Consider the following 15,358-nt stretch of genomic DNA (forward strand, 5'->3'; position numbering starts at 1 on the left):
ACCTAAGTTTTGCCCTGTATTTTACTCCCTTAGCAATCTCCACTCTTCCTCTGTGTCCTGATGCTTTGATGTCTTCCAATATCCTGAGACCCTCAAGTCAAAAAGAAGAACTTACCTGAGATCACCGGCAATGTTCGCACTCAAGACTGCACCGACACACATTTCCATAATCTGTTTTAGACTTTTTATTTTTCAGCCATTTATTAAAAAATAAAGGATGATGTTGATGTAAACTAAGCAAAATATAATGAATCACTGTACTGCTTTGACCGTCTTCAGCCTCGTTTCTAACTTTGACACTATGCCTGCTCACCTACACCTGATCTCAGTAACAGTCTTAACCACCGCCACACAAACCACAGTTGCTGTATTGAAATGTTTTTGTAAGTGCCTGCATATTCAATGCATCAAAGGGTTGCATAGATTGCAAGGTGTGAATTGTACTGTAAATTGAGTGATTCACAACTGGAGAAAGAACTGACACAGACTTCCCATAGTTCAAATTATATATTATCATTATTATCAGGTATTTCCCAAGTTCATGACACAATTTATGCATCATAGAGTATTCGTACCGCATCAAAACCCTTTTATTTCAATATAATAAAACTAAGAACATTTGTACAGGGCTAATATTTAAATAAATGTTTAGAGCTAAAAAATTATTATAACATTTGAAATGTACTGACAAGCTATGTACTGTACACTGTATTATACACTGAATGTACAAAACATTATGCACCCCTTCCTAATATTGAGTTGCACCCCATTTTGCTCTCAGAGCAGCCTCATTTCGTCGGGGCATGGACTAGAAGGTGTTGAAAGCGTTCCACAGTGATGCTGGCCCATGTTGACTCTAATGCTTCCCACAGTTGTGTTAACTCAGCTGGATCTCCTTTGGGTGGTGGACCATTCTTGATACACATGGGAAACTGTTGAGCGTGAAAAACCCAGCAGGCTTGTAGTTCTTGACACACTCAAACCGGTGCACCTGGCACCTACTACCATACCCTGTTCAAAGGCAGGTAAATCTTTTGTCTTGCCCATTCACTCTTTGAATGGCACACAAAATCCATGTCTCAATTGTCTCAAGGCTTAAAAATACTTATTCAACTTGTCTCCTCCCCTTCATCTACACTGATTTAAGGGGATTTAATAGGTGACATCAATAAGGGATCATACCTTTCACCTGGCCAGTCTATCATGGAAAGAGTAGGTGTTCCTAATGTTTTGTACACTCAGTGTATATTTGAAAAATATCTACGCTTTATCACTTGTTGCCTCCTAAACCAGTGTTCATATTTTCATCCACAATTGTTTGTTTTATTGTTCCTTAAAAGTACTTTCCTTTGTAAATCATCTAAATGTCCATAATATTGTCATACATATTTTATTATTGCTTTGCATGTTTGATCCCCCTTTAAATGACGTTCAACTTATGAAGGCTTCATAATGCCTTCATAAGCACTACATAAATGTGTTACAAAGTATCTGCGACCGTATGTCATGCTTTGTAAAGGGTTCATAAATGTGGCGTAACGGTGTGACACAATCGCCAATGTCAAATGTGACATAACCCTCTATGTCGAATATGATATCAGCATGCGCTTTATAAAGGGAGACATGTTGGGTCAAGGGATTGGAGTGCACTCTAAAGTGAAGTCATGTTAGTCACATTACACCAAATCTCGTTCCCAGACACTTCCGGCCAAATGCACGGAAGGTCTGCTTGACCGACACATTAAACCTGGCCTTCATTGGTTAGGGTTAGCTTTAACATCGAATTTTAATGAAGATCAATTGTGGAAATGGGTAGGGTTTAGCCATAACTATTACTTTTTTTACTGTGTTAACTAGTGATGATAAGTACTTGACTCTGTAAGGTCACTCCTATAGAATTCTACAGTCACTCCACTAAGGCCAGCTTTGAATGGTTGATATCACAGGCTTAATGTGCGGTGTGTGCAATAGTCTAGGGACGGCATTACACCAAGAAACACTTACCTTGATGAAAGCCCCCAACCTGAAGACATTGAAAATGTCTGTCTTCTGGCACCATGTTACATGTTCCTCAGTACACACACACGCACACAACAAAAACAAGCCATACCGTGCAGTGTTGGGCCCATCAGGTCTTTGCAAGTCCATCAGCCCATTTAAATACCTCTTACACCCTACAGTAACCTTTGGATCATGAGAGAACCTTCATAATTCAGTCGAACGTTAATAACCTATTTATTGACACTATGTAGTGTCCTGTAATACTTAGTATGAAGTGAGACACCTTTTGATATTCATACCACATCCATAAAGACTCTATATTGCATGACCCTGTACTTAAGTCAGACCCCTTTGGTGATTTAATACACATACATAAATGCCTTGAATCACATGAAGCTATACTTACTATAAAGTCAGACACCTTTGGTCATTCATAACAGACACATAAAGGCATAATGATGTAAACACAAATGTATTAACACTTAAGAAATTATCACTAAAAGCTAAAACAAATAAACATTAAAGACAAATACATTAAGTTTCAAAAAGTCCAGCAAAGCAATTATATTGAACATTACACAGGACTGTGAATAGTGTAGCCTGTCCCTGAGCTAGTGGATGCATGGTTCTTGCCTCTCTGCCTGCTGGAGGTACTGCATGTTGGTTCCAACCTTAAAAGTAACAACAAAGAAAGTTAGCATGTCTGGTTTTCTGTGCAGCGCCAGAAACTCTAAATGGGGAGATGGGAAACTCCATTTGATTCGTATTATTCTAATATTTAATGTACAAATCTGATGACGTGACTATGAGACATGTCTGTATCTAAGGGGATTTTTTATTTCGCTGAGCCTGCTAGCTAGCAACATTTTGGCTAGCTAACAATTGCTGTGAAGTCACCGGAATTATTTGAAATAACGACTGAGGTAGCTACAGTATGGAATATAACTCGACTACTAATTTAAATTCCAAGGAATAAAAGGTTAACTTGTTTTTCACTGTCCAGTGGCACCACAATTGGGCATTTTGATTTGCGAACTCATCACCTGATCAGCATCTTGTCGGTAACACTAAAAAAATACTTTAAGAATTTAGGAATTCTTCCCCCCCAAAATACGTCATGTATTGAATTCATAGTATAAAAGTGTCAATAACCTGTATATATTCATGATATATGAAAAATTGTTGTCTAAACATTAACAATGATTCATATATGTTCATATATAAGTGACATTGGTATTACATTTGGAATGCGAATCACTGTACAGTGTATGGTACGGGGTGTTGCTGGCCTTTTACTCCACCCATTCCATTGCCGGTCATAATGCTAATCACTGCACATAATCATCACATATGCCATCGTTTATAAAGTACAGGTTTGTCATATTTGACATAGTGGGTTATGTCACATGTGAGATTGGTGGTTATGTCACACAGTTATGCCACATTTATGAACCCTTTATAAAGCATGACATATGGGTGTAGATTATTTGTAACACATGTATGTAGTGCTTATGAAGCCTTTATACGCTGCACGTCATTTAAAGCAGGACATTTAACTTGGTTGAAAATATAAATAGTTGTAACCATTTGAGAATACATTTTTGGTTGAGAAGCCTTTTAAAAATGTTTGAAGGATTTACTTTGAAGTTGGGTTATCAGGCATGCTTAAAATGGCGTTTTGAAAGGGTGACATTGTATTTTAATGTAACACCTAACATAATGTAAATAAACTTATGAGGCATCAACACAAAAGTCCATTCAATGTCTTTTGAGTAATTAAATGTTTTTCCGAATGCATATATGTTCGCATGTAGATAATTACACTCCAAACAATATCACGTTTCAGGGAAGACCCAGAAAGAGACAGTGTCGAAGTAACAAAAGTGTATTACTAGAACAGGGGGCAGGCAAAATGACAGGCAGAGGTCAGTAATCCAGATCAGAGTCCAAAAGGTACAGAACGGCACGCAGTCTCAGGGTCAGGGCAGGCATCGGCCAATAATCCAGTGTGGTGGGGCAAGTACAGGAAGGGTCAGGGCAGGAATAATGATCAAAACCGGGAAGGAAAACAAGAAAAAGACAGGAGCAAGGGGAAAAACGCTGGTAGGGTTGACGAACAAAACGAACTGGGTCAAAAGCTTCAAGTTCCTCGCCGTGCACATCACTGACAACCTGAAATGGTCCCTTCAAACAGACAGCGTGGTGAAGAACCTCAAGACGCTGAAGAAATTCCGCTTGGCCCCTAAGACCCTCACAAACTTCTACAGATGCACCATTGAGAGCATCCTGTCGGGCTGTATCACCGCCTGGTACAGCAATTGCACCATCCACAACCACAGGGCTTTCCAGACGGTGGTACAGCATCTGATGTCACAAGAAGGCCAAGAAGATCATCAAGGATCTCAGCTACCCGAGCCATGGCCTGTTCACGGCTCGGGTGGAAAATAGGAAATACAGTAGTCCCACAGTAGATGCTCAAAATATATATGGTTCCATTCACATGTACAGTGCATAACACACCATTAAGCTAAAAACACAAGACACACATGCGTCACTTATCATAGTGAGGTGTGAGAGAGAGTCTCTAAGGTATAATTAGCAGTATGATCAAAGCTGGTTCAGCTATTTCAAATATTTAGCAGACAATAGGTGTGATAAAGTGTAGGATTGATGTTTTGGAATAAAGTATACCTCAATCACTAAACTCCTAATGGCATTGTATAACTGTGTTTCACATATGCTTTACACTTTAAATTGTTTGATGTGAACCCTGTCTATGTCAGAATGAATGAGGCCAAGACAAATGGATATGAGAAATATGTCAGGTGCAGGACAACACACCAATGCTGTACCCAGACAGTGCCATGAATGGAGCTAATTTCTTTCGAAATGAAATACTTTGAGTGGCTCATAAATGTTGTCACGAACCGGTCTTTCACATCGCAAGTGAACACCTGGTTCCACCTGTTCCTCCCACACACCCATGTGGGATGGAACTCTCTCCATTGTGCCAGGTAATCAATCACAACCTTTAACACTGGCAACTGCTGTTAAAACATTCCACAAGTGATTATGTACAAACATCTTGGATTGAAAAAAACTCCGAAGCTGAAATGTCTGAATTACCTCCTTATGAAAAAACAGTATTTCATGGATGTCTAAATGGCTCAGAAACACGATAGAACTTGTTGTCAGAGACGAGTAAAAAAGATCTCTGAAAGACACCCGGTGATAGAATCGTAATATGTAAGTTGGAACTTATCTGGTAAAGACAGAATTTATCTGACAGCATAGGCTCAACATGCATGACGGCCCCCGCACAATGCCTGGCTTGTTAGGTCATTGGGTGGTGATTGTTATGGTGTGTTTCACCCAAAGTTTATTGAACTTTTTAATCAAGCGTTTACAAAGAAAGTTTCTGCAAGGATTAAGTTTAACAGGAAAGAAAGATACAGTATGTCTTGATACAGAATCATTAGGTAGATTTTTACAGTTTTACATGAACTATTGTCATAATCGCATGGTTTGCTTTCTCTGTAAAGCCTTTTTGAAATCTGACACAGCGGATGGATTAACAAGAAGTTAAGCTTTATTTTGATGTATTACACTTGTGATTATATGAAAGTTAAATATTTATAATACTGTAGTTTGAATTTCGCACTCTGCAATTTCACCGGGCGGCGCTTCTCAAGACCAACTCCAGGTATCGTCAACAAAAGGATCGCCGTCGGACTCCAGCTCCTCGCTATCGCATTGGACAGAGGGTATGGCTATCCACACGGGACCTGCCCATTCGAGGTGTAGTACCGCAAACTTTCCCCCGTTTCATTGGCCCTTTCCCCATCTCTAGAGTCCTTAGTTCCACTGCTGTTTGTCTTTTTTTACCGCGTACTCTCCGTATTCACCCAACGTTCCATGTGTCTAGGATTAAGCCCGTGTCTCACAGCCCTTTGTCTTCTGTTTCCAGGCCCACCCCTCTGCCCCATGTCATCGATGGCCATCCGGCGTACACGGTGAGACGCCTCGTGAGTGTTCGACCGCGGGGCAGGGGTTTCCAGTACCTGGTTGACTGGGAGGGTTATGGCCCGGAGGAGAGGTGCTGGGTCCACGCTAGAGACATCCTGGACCCAGCCCTCATCGCCAACTTCCACTGCCAGCACCCCGGTCAACCAGGTATGCTCCTGGGTAGGACGCCAGGTGGCTGCCCCTAGAGGGGGAGGGGGGACTGTCACACCCTGACCTGTTTTCTGGACTCTGTACCTGCCTGCCCTGCCCTGGCCTCGAGCTTGCCTGACACACTGTACCTCCTGGACTCTGAACTGGTTTTGACCTTTTGCCTGTCCACGACCATTCTCTTGCCTACCCCTTTTGGATTTAATAAATATCAAAGATTCAAACCATCTGCATCTGGGTCTACCCTTGTGCCCTTATAAAATGATACATTTTTTAAACATTTTATTGAAAAATACATTTTTATCAGTTAGTATATTTGAGTTTAACCACAATATTTGTTGTATTATTTGTTCTGTCTTTTCAGGTGGATTGAAATTGCAACCAACTTTCTAAGGCTTATTTAAAAAATAACGATATTTTGGAGATTATTTTGTTTTCAAGCAGTTGTAATCTGAATAAAGGGAAAAAGGCTTTTCTTGAACATTGGGTGAGACATTCCTACCAATTTACTAGAGAACTCTGTTGCTAATTAGCATTTACAGTAAATTGAAATTAATATATTGATAAACTGACTTTGTCAGAGAGAGAAGTAGATGGTTCTCCAAATGTCACGCCAGGATAAGCCTCTACGAAACACAGACCTTATATGAAGTAGTTCTAAAATCCCAGAAGCAAAAATGAATGGTGAAAAAACAATTGGAACCATTACCGGGTTTTACCGCTAGGTTTTATGTGTATTATAATGTGTTCACTGTGCTAGTCTATGGTCGCTACTTGCTAACTAGTTAGGTAGCTGGGCTCACCTGTGAAGCTAGCCACAATAACGATTCGCCTTCAGAATAGTGAATAAGTTCCCCATTGAAAGTGCCACAAACGGAGCACACCCAGCATATTAACTAAAGTTAGCTAACTACGTGTGTCAACACACACTATAAGTAACATTAGTTATTTTTCAATGTGGCTAAATACTAGCTAACTTATTAGTGTTAGCACAGATAGAACAATGGCCCATGTGTTTCTCTGGAAGTATTCACCTTGTTTAAGAACCCAGAAACAAAACAATGTCCGAATGTTCTGTTTTGTGGAGGACTTTCGTTGTGGCGTTCTAGCCATTTTGCGAACTTTACCTAGCTAGCTCAAAATGTTGTAGGATCATACCAAGAAAAACATTTCAAAGTCGAATGGCAAGTCTGTGCCACATCTGAAGATTATTCAAGGATGGCACCTACGAAAACATTTTCAATTATTTTTGTCTCATCTCTCGTGTGGATGGGTCAGAGATTAGGAGCTACAAAGCACAGAGGCATATCAATACCTCCACAGCAGAAAAGTTGGGCGGGTGCTTATTCACTGTCTTGAGGATGACAACCGGGTGTTTCTCAAAGCAGATATCCAGCCCAGTCAAAGCAAAACACACCATCATTCTGGCTGGATTCTTATATCATCTGTTGGCACGGTGGAGACTGCAGGGTGTTCTTGTGTTGCAGGGCAGGGGAAGTCTTGCAGTCATGCAGACGCAATACTATGGAAGGTAGCTAGCTCGCTGGCTTTTTCTTTATCATAACCCTTTCTATGACTGATATGTTTGACGTTAGCTAATTACTCAGCTAGCTAGCTAATTGTGATGATACCATATCACTGACCAGAACTGATAACGTTAACTATTACAACACACACACGGTTATTGGTTTCAATGGCTCATTGTGTAAGTATATCAGTTTAATCTTGAATGGCAATGAGGTAGGTACAGAATCAAGGTGAGTTTCACATTCAAATGGGAAATTACCAACAACCTAAACCTACTAGTTAAAAGGAAACTGTGTAAACTAGTCAGCTGTGAACACCATGTAAACTACTGTTCTGTATTGCAATTGACTATTCTACCAGTAGTGCTTTGTTGAAGGTGCAGATTGCTGTGTATGGAGGATTGACAGGGGTGTCATGTACAGATGACCAACACCAGTGGAACTCGGTGACGCAGCGGAATTTACCTCAAAAGGTTGAGCGAGATCTGTTTCAAACTCACAAATCAAGTGACAAGTTCTCTGACAGAACCCCAGCCGCTTCTGCATACCACTCCCACAACGCACTTAAGAAGAGTTTGGAAGGGGCCAATGTTCCAGTGGGGAGCCTTCTTGACAAGTGCATCAAAGATAAACCAAACAGTCAACAGGTTCCAGCAGCAGCCACACAGCTACAGCAGCCTCATGGTGAACACGGCGCCAACATGCAGTGTCAGAAATGCTTGTCATTTTATGACGTTTATGTTAAGATGGAGGAGTGTAAATGTGCCAGCTTGGAGGAGGTCACTAAAGCACAGAGTGCCTCCCATGCGTGGAATGACTCGCTTAATCTTCGGATCATTGCTAGTGCCGCAATGAAGGTTCCAGTGCGCACCTCAACAAATCCTGACAACTTTGTGCGGGAGAATCTTTCCCCAGGAACTCCGCAACCACATATGGCAAGGAGAACGAGCAGGTGGCCTACACATGGATGGAGAGCAGCGGGTTTAGTCTGGAGAGTAGAGGCACAGGAGTACCGTTGAAGTCGGAAATTTACATACACCTTAGCCAAATACATTTAAACTCAGTTTTTCACAACTCCTGAAAATTCCCTGTCTTAGGTCAGTTAGGATCACCATTTTATTTTAAGAATGTGAAATGTCAAAATAATAGTAGAGAGAATCATTTATTTCAGCTTTTATTTCTTTCATCACATTCCCAGTGGGTCAGAAGTTTTACATAAACTCAATTAGTATTTGGTAGCATTGCCTTTCAATTGTTTAACTAGGGTCAAACGTTTCGGGTAGCCTTCCACAAGTTTCCCACAATAAGTTGGGTGAATTTTGGTCCATTCCTCCTGACAGAGCTAGTGTAACTGAGTCAGGTTTGTAGGCCTCCTTGCTTGCACACGCTTTCTCAGTTCTGCCCACACATTTTCTATAGGGTTGAGGTCAGGGCTTTGTGTTGACCACTCCAATACCTTGACTTTGTTGTCCTTAAGCCATTTTGCCACAACTTTTGAAGTATGCTGGGGTCAATGTCCATTTGGAAGACCCATTTGTGACCAAGCTTTAACTTCCTGACTGATGTCTTGAGATGTTGCTCCAATATATCCACATAATATCCACCCTAATGAAGCCATCTATTTTGTGAAGTGCACCAGTCCCTCCTGCAGCAAAGCACCCCCACAACATGATGCTGCCACTTCCGTGCTTCACAGCTGGGATGGTGTTCTTCAGCTTGCAAGCCACCCCCCTTTTCTTCCAAACATAACAATGGTCATTATGGCCAAACAGTTCTATTTTTTTTTCATCAGACCAGAGAACATTTCTCCAAAAAGTACGATATTTGCCCCATGTGCAGTTGCAAACCATAGTCTGGTTTTTCTATGGTGGTTTTGGAGCAGTGGCTTCTTCCTTGCTGAGCGGCCTTTCAGGTTATGTCGATATAGGACTCGTTTTACTGTGGATATAGATACTTTTGTACCTGTTTCCTCCAGCAGCTTCACAAGGTCCTTTGCTGTTGTTCTGGGATTGATTGCACTTTTCGCACCAAAGTATATTAATCTCTAGGAGACAAGCAATATACTTGAGCTTCTAGTTCCGACAGTGCAGTAATATCTAACAAGCAATCTACCAATTCCACAACAACTACCTAATACACAAAAATAGTAGAATAAGAATAAACTCAGCATTAAAAAAAGCGTCCCTTTTTCAGGACCCTGTCTTTCAAAGATAATTTGTAAAAATCCAAATAACTTCACAGATCTTCATTGTAAATGGTTTAAACACTGTTTCCCATGCTTGTTCAATGAACCATAAACAATTAATGAACATGCACCTGTGGAACGGTCGTTAAGACACTAACAGCTTACAGACGGTAGGCAATTAAGGTCACAGTTATGAAAACTTAGGACACTAAAGAGGCCTTTCTACTGACTCTGAAAAACACCAAAAGAAAGATGCCCAGGGTCCCTGCTCATCTGCGTGAAAGGGCCTTAAGCATGCTACAAGAAGGCATGAGGACTGCAGATGTGGCCAGGGCAGTAAATTGCAATGTTCGTACTGTGAGATGCCTATAACAGCGCTACAGGGAGACAGGAAGGACAGCTGATCATCCTCACAGTGGCAGACCACGTGTAACAACACCTGCACAGGATTGGTACATCCGAACATCACACCTGCGGGACAGGTACAGGATGGCAACAACAACTGCCCGAGTTACACCAGGAATGCACAATCCCTCCATCAGTGCTCAGACTATCCGCAATAGGCTGAGAGAGGCTGGACTGAGGGCTTGTGGGCCTGTTGTAAGGCAGGTCCTCACCAGACACCACCGGCCACAACGTCGCCTATGGGCACAAACCCACCGTCGCTGGACCAGACAGGACTGGCAAAAAGTGCTCTTCACTGATGAGTCACGGTTTTGTCTCACCAAGGGTGATGGTTGACTTCGCGTTTATCGTCGAAGGAATGAGCATTACACCGAGGCCTGTACTCTGGAACGGGATCGATTTGGAGGTGGAGGGTCCATCATGGTCTGGGGGCGGTGTGTCACAGCATCATTGGACTGAGCTTGTTGTCATTGCAGGCAATCTCAACACTGTGCGTTACAGGGAAGACATCCTCCACCCTCCAGCCTGACAAGGCCACCAGCCATACTGCTCATTCTGTGTGTGATTTCCTGCAAGACAGGAATGTCAGTGTTCTGCCATGGCCAGCAAAGAGCCAATCCCATTGAGCACGTCTGGGACCTGTTGGATCGGAGGGTGAGGGCTTGGGCCATTCCCTTCAGAAATGTCTGGGAACTTGCAGGTGCCTTGGAGGAAGAGTGAGGTAACATTCTCACAGCAAGAACTGGCAAATCTGGTGCAGTCCATGAGGAGGAGATGCACTGCAGTACTTAATGCAGCTAGTGGCCACACCAGATACTGACTGTTACTTTTGACCCCCCCCCCCCCCCCCCCCCCCCCCTTTGTTCAGGGACACATTATTCCATTTCTGTTAGTCACATGTCTGTGGAACTTGTTCAGTTTATATCTCAGTTGTTGAATCTTGTTATGTTCATACAAATATTACACATATTAAGTTTGCTGAAAATAAACGCAGATGACAGTGAGAGAAAGTTTCTTTTTTTGCTGAGTTTATATACATATTTTTTTATTTAACCTTTATTTTACTAGGCAAGTCAGTTAAGAACACATTCTTCTTTACAATGACGGCCTACCAAAAGGCGAAAGGCCTCTTGCGGGGATGGGGGCTGGGATTAAAAATACAAATAAAAAAAATAAAAACACATCACGACGAGAGACAACACAACACTACATAAAGACAGACCTAAGACAACAACACAACATGGTAGCAACACAACATGACAACAACGTGGTAGGAACACAACATGGCAGCAGCACAACATGATAGCAGCACAAAACAGAGTACAAACATTTTTAGGCACAGACATCAGCACAAAGGGCAAGAAGGTAGAGACAACAATACATCACGCAAAGCAGCCATAACTGTCAGTAAGAGTGCCCATGATTGAGTCTTTGAATGAAGAGATTGAGATAAAACTGTCCAGTTTGAGTTTTTGTTGCAGCTTGTTCCAGTCACTAGCTGCAGCGAACTGAAAAGACGAGCGACCCAGGGATGTGTGCTTTGGGGACCTTTAACAGAATGTGACTGGCAAAACGGGAGTTGTATGTGGAGGATGAGGGCTCCAGTAGATATCTCAGATAGGGGAGAGTGAGGCCTAAGAGGGTTTTATAAATAAGCATCAACCAGTGAGTCTTGCAACAGGTATACAGAGATGACCAGTTTACAGAAGAGTGCAGTGATTTGTCCTATAAGGAGCATTGGTGGCAAATCTGATGGCCGAATGGTAAAGAACATCTTTCAGCTCGAGAGCACCCTTACCTGCCGATCTATAAATTACATCTCCATAATCTAGCATGGGTAGATGGTCATCTGAATCAGGGTTAGTTTGGCAGCTGGGGTGAAAGAGGCGTGATTACGATAGACGAAACCAAGTCTAGATTTAACTTTTGCCTGCAGCTTTGACATGTGCTGAGGGAAGGATAGTGTACCGTCTAGCCATACTCCCAAGTACTTGTATGAGGTGACTACCTCAAGCTCTAAACCCTCAGAGGTAGTAATCACACCTGCGGGGAGAGAGTCATTCTTCCTACCAAACCACATGACCTTTGTTTTGAAGGTGTTCAGAACAACGTTAAGGGCAGAGAAAGCTTGTTGGACACTAAGAAAGCTTTGTTGGAGTGTTTAACACAAAATCCGGGGAGGGGCCAGTTGAGAATAAGACTGTACCATCTGCATATAAATAGATGAGAGAGCTTCCTACTGCCTGAGCAATGTTGTTGATGTAAATTGAGAAGAGCGTGGGGCCTAGGATCAAGCCTTGGGGTACACCCTTGGTGACAGGCAGTGGCTGAGACAGCAGATGTTCTGACTTTATACACTGCACTCTTTGAGAGAGGTAGTTAGCAAACCAGGCCAAAGACACCTCAGAGACCACAATACTCCTTAGCCGGCCCACAAGAATGGAATGGTCTACCGTATCAAAAGCTTTGGTCAAGTCAATAAAAATAGCAGCACAACATTGCTTGGAATCAAGGGCAATGGTGACATCATTGAGGACCTTTAAGCAGGGCTCTACAGTGTGAGTATTTCACTCGCTGTCACACCCTGGCCTTAGTTATCTTTGTTTTCTTTATTATTTTAGGGTGTGACATGTCAGGGTGTGACATGGGGGGATGTATGTTTATGGGGCAGTGTCTAGTCTAGGTGTATGTATGTCTATTGTTGCCTAGATTGGTTCTCAATTAGACACAGCTGTCTATCGTTGTCTCTGATTGGGAACCATATTTAGGCAGCCATATTCATTGGGTAGTTTGTGTGTTATTGTCTTTGTGTGGTGTTTGTGTCAGCACTATTTGTTTATAGCGTCACGTTCGTTCGTTTGTTGTTTTGTATAGTTTGTATAGTGTTCTTTGTTTCGCTTAATTAAAAGGATGAATGTATTGTTATCACGCTGCGCCTTGGTCCTCCTCTCTTCCACCATATAACGATCGTGACACTCGCATTTTCCCCTAAAAATAGATATGTGCAAACCGGAAAAAATATTTACGAGCACAGTGTGCGATTAAAGATTACAACCTACCGTAATCTATTTTACCCCCGCTGCTAATTGTTTAAAAACTACAAGTCCCACATTCCACAAGCGGCATGCGCCAACCACAGAGTTTTCTGTGATGAAGAAGTCCAGTAAGAGAGAGAAAGGTGAACACTGGAAAATAGTATCGGTATAGTATCGCTATTGCCTGATGTGAACCATGCCTCGAACAAAAGAGATCTCAGAAGACCTCAGATGAAGAATTGTTGACTTGCATAAAGCTGGAAAGGGTTACAAAAGTATCTCTAAAATCCTGTATGTTCATCAGTCCACGGTAAGGCAAATTGTCTATAAATGGAGAAAGTTCAGAACTGTTGCTACTCTCTCTAGAAGTGACCATCCTGCAAAGACGACTGCAAGAGCACAGCACAGAATGCTGAATGAGGTTAAGAAGAATCCTAGTGTGTCAGCTAAAGAGTTACAGAAATATCTGGAACATGCTAACATCTCTGTTGACGAGTCTACGATACGTAAACACTAAACAAGAATGGTGTTCATGGGAGGACACTACAGAAGAAGCCACTGCTGTCCAAAACAAACATTGCTGCACGTCTGAAGTTTGCAAAAGTGCACCTGGCAAAATATTCTGTGGAAAGATGAAACTACAGTTGAGATGTTTGGAAGGAACACACAACACTATGTGTGGAGAAAAAAAGGCACAGCACACCAACATCAAAACCTCATCCCAACTGTAAAGTATGGTGGTTTGGGGCTGTTTTGCTGCCTCGGGGCCTGGACAGCTTGCTATCATGGACGGAAAAATGAATTCCCAAGTTAATCAAGACATTTTGTAGGAGAATGTTAGGCTATCTGTCCTCCAATTGAAGCTCAACAGAAGTTGGATGATGCAACAGGACTGAAACAGTTTTGTGAAGAGGAATGGTCCAAAATTCCTCCTGAGCACAGAGAAAATGTTTGGTTGAGGTTATTGCTGCCAAAGGAGGGTCAACCAGTTATTAAATCCAAGGGTTCACATACTTTTCCCACCCTGCACTGTGAATGTTTACACGGTGTGTTCAATAAAGACATGAAAACATATAATTGTTTGTGTGTTATTAGTTTAAGCAGACTGTGTTTGTCTATTGTTGTGACCTAGATGAAGTTCAGATAAAATTTTGTGGCCAATTTATGCAGAGATACAGGTATTTCCAAAGGGTTCACATACTTTTTCTTGCCACTGTATATGCATCACTTGGGCTATACTCAGCCTTGTCTCAGGAAGTAAGTTGGTGGTTGAAGATATCCCTCTATTGGTTTGGGGGCTGTGCTTTGGAAAAGTGGGTGGGAAATTTACTCCTGAGGTGCTGCCCTGTTGCACCCTCGACAACCACTGTGATTATTATTATTTGACCCTGCTGGTCATCTATGAACATTTGAACATCTTGGCCATGTTCTGTTATAATCTCCACCCTGCACAGCCAGAAGAGGACTGGCCACCCCTCATAGCCTGGTTCCTCTCTAAGTTTCTTTCTAGGTTCCAGCCTTTCTAGGGAGTTTTTCCTAGCCACCGCGCTTCTACACCTGCATTGCTTGCTGTTTGGGGTTTTAGGCTGGGTTTCTGTACAGCACTTTGATATATCAGCTGATGGAAGTAGAGCTATATAAATACATTTGATATGAAAACCGGTCTGAGAAAGCCAGTCTCTGCAAAACAACTATTATAATCAAGCATAATTGCAGCCAGTACCGTCAAGAGTTTGGAGGAAGGAAAAGTAACTCTTGAACAAGTGGACCAACTGGAATCTGTGAAGCAATACATAAGGGGTACAGGAAGTATTGCTGCCATCTGGATTCTTCCATCCAAAAAAGTAATGAGCATTTATGAGGCAAAGACGCAAGATTTGCAAACACCTGGTATTGCACTGGTGCTGCTCGAGGCTCAGGCTGCAACAGGGTTTTTCATCGATCCAATCAAGAACAAATAACTCTGTTGATGAGGCCGCAAGAGAACGGCTAATTGGAGTTGAAATGCATGAAAAACTACTTTCAGCTGAACA

The 15,358-nt window shown here is 42.1% G+C and overlaps 1 protein-coding gene across 13 annotated transcripts in view; it reads left to right on the top strand.

Moving 5' to 3' along the window:
* LOC129819581 (plectin-like) overlaps positions 1–3,758 on the top strand; it is a 181,250-nt gene extending 177,492 nt beyond the window's left edge. For all 13 annotated transcript variants that reach the window (XM_055875942.1, XM_055875943.1, XM_055875944.1 and 10 more), the window contains one exon: positions 34–3,758. The gene's annotated coding sequence lies outside the window, so the exon portion shown is untranslated. The remainder of the gene's footprint in view (positions 1–33) is intronic.
* The last annotated feature ends 11,600 nt before the right edge of the window (positions 3,759–15,358 follow it).

The sequence above is a fragment of the Salvelinus fontinalis genome, chromosome 22 (genome assembly GCF_029448725.1).
Source record: "Salvelinus fontinalis isolate EN_2023a chromosome 22, ASM2944872v1, whole genome shotgun sequence".
NCBI classification, from domain to species: domain Eukaryota; kingdom Metazoa; phylum Chordata; class Actinopteri; order Salmoniformes; family Salmonidae; genus Salvelinus; species Salvelinus fontinalis.